The following is a 2584-nucleotide window of genomic DNA, read 5'->3' as shown; positions in this document are numbered from 1 at the left end:
GGCTGAAAAACTTCCGAAGTTCCACTTTAGGAATGACCCATAATATGGGCATTTCCAGGAGTTGGATCAGATGCATAACTTGGATGTTGGGGGTGGGGTGGGTGGATAAACAGAAAGGGTTCATTTGACCTTCTCCAGGACCCTCCCCATTACATCCAAACAGGGACCAGGGACCAATATGCTGTACTTCACAAAGATGTGATGATGGCCATGGATTGCACTTTGTGTAACATCAATCAAACCCTCAGATAATCTCCCGCAAAGGCCTAATGAGTCCCCTCACTCACCTTTGGATCGATTTTGGACAACTTACAAGATGGCTATTCCCAAGATTCCTGAATACAGAAGTGACCTTACAAACATCACCTTAACTCATTGGTTGAGGACTCTGATAGGCCAATTCCTCCCATATCTACAGGCCACATTTGAGGAACATGACCCAATGGCCAATCATAATACAGAATCTGCAGTGTTGGAAAAATGATTTAAAGAGGAACAATGGGATGAGAAATTGGAGCCAGAACAAAAACCTAAAGGAAAGGAAGTTTAAAGCTCTACTTCCAAGGTATGGAAGGAAGACCTAAAGAGTAGAGGGGCAATGGGGGCTCCCAGAGCAGGAATCCTACGATTGTGTCAAGAAGGGGGAAAGTAAGTACAAAACCAGTGTCCCCAGGAACACTTCCCCAGTAAATGGAGAAAAGAAAGAAGACAAGTTTGACTTCTGAAAGGTAGAGGAGCAGTAGCACTTGCTGAACAGTAGCTGACCTCAGAGTGTGGATGGGAAAGTTCCATACCCAGAGTGAGGAGAGAAACTCTCCAACTGCTTTGTCTCTGATCACAGTGTCAAGGGCCCACGCTCGCCCTGTGCCTGATGAATGGAGAAGACCCTAAGTCCACACATATGCAGCCAGGGAAAAGGGGCCATATCTAAAAGCCACTGTTGGTGATCTATTCATCAAATGCATTGGGATCATCTCTTTCTAGTGGACATTAATACCAACTGGAGGAGTTCACAGGTGACTTGGTAATGGAGCTGTACCAAAACCTTTCAGTCAGATACTCAGTGGGGATGTATATGAGTCACACGGGAGGAGCTGACTCAGCGTGTTCAACGCAGATTGTTTCACTGCTTGACAGTGGGTTTAGTTTCTGGGGAGATGTGGTGGAAAAACTGGGAATTGTGACAATATTCCATCTGGGGGAGAGATGGGATTGGTGGAGGCATGGGATTTGTTGGAACACTTAGCAAAATGAGTTTGAGGAAGACTGACAGGCTGCAATGCTTGGTCCACAGAGACCCAGGCATCAGCCATCCAGGAAATGAGGGAACCTGGGGATGTATTGGGCAGGTGGGATGGTTGTCAGAAATGAGGTCAAATGTGGAAAGAATATTTGGTCTATCTACAGAAAGACCCAGAGCTCGGGAATAGGAAGGTCATTTCCTCAGCCCTGAAGCTCTTCAACCATGTCCTGAAACAAACTTGCTCTATTCTCTCCCCACCCCACCCTCTTCTAGCTTATCTCTCCATGCTTCAGGCTCTCTGCCTTTATTCCTGATGAAGGGCTTTTGCCCGAAACGTCGATTTTGCCTGTCCTCGGATGCTGCCTGAATTGCTGTGCTCTTCCAGCACCACTAATCCAGAATCTGGTTTCCAGCATCTGCAGTCATTGTTTTTACCTAATGGATAGAAAATCCCTAGTATGTGAAATGAAACAGTTCAGGTATTTGTGAAGTTGTTTCAAAAAGAAAAACAAGGCACACCCGGTATTTATGAATGCATGAGCAAACAATTGACTTCCTTCTTAACTATGGAGACAATAGAAGTAATTCAGCAGGTCTGGCAGCATATGTGGAGGGAGAAAAGGAGTTAATACTTCACCTTTGATATGACTGTTTATCAGAACTCAAGTTGAGCCAATTCGAGTTGACTCTTGAAGCAGAACTCCTTTCAACTTGAAACATTGACTCTGTTTCACTCTCCATAGATGCTGCCAGACCTGCTGAGTTTTCTCCAGTACTTTCTGTTCATATTTCAAATATCCAATATCCGCAGTATTTTGCTTCCTTTTCAGTTTTCCTGTTGTGGTGCATTTTATGAGCACATATTGAATATTGAAAAGATCTTGTAGGTTGGGAATAACTTTGTTTGTTCTTTTGATAAACTCTTTGAAATTTCTTCCTAATTCTGTCTCGAGAGTTGTAGCAACTCAAATTGTTTTGTTACTGCTTTGTTGTCAGTGAGTTTCAGCTTTGCCTGATATAGTTCAATAAGAAACTGAGAAGTGATTTTTATGGGACACGTGATGCAAACCACCTTCAGCTTGCTGGGGATAGAGAGTAAATATGTCCCACAATCCTCCATCTTCGGAAAAAATGGTATACATGAACAGGACCATGAAAACAGCCCTGCAGAGGGACTCATGGGTCAACCTCAGAAATATGATGAGGTGTTGCCCTTAGTCTTCATGAATATATGGGACAGAAATCGAAGGGCATGGGACAAAAATCTAAGAGGATGAGATGAGCTTGTAACAGTCATGGGTTGACATCCATAGGTGGAAGGTTATGGTGCTTGGCATCTGT

Source organism: Chiloscyllium plagiosum, chromosome 13 (assembly GCF_004010195.1).
Source record: "Chiloscyllium plagiosum isolate BGI_BamShark_2017 chromosome 13, ASM401019v2, whole genome shotgun sequence".
In the NCBI taxonomy this organism is placed as follows: Eukaryota; Metazoa; Chordata; class Chondrichthyes; order Orectolobiformes; family Hemiscylliidae; genus Chiloscyllium; species Chiloscyllium plagiosum.
Note: the sequence above shows the minus strand (reverse complement) of the source record.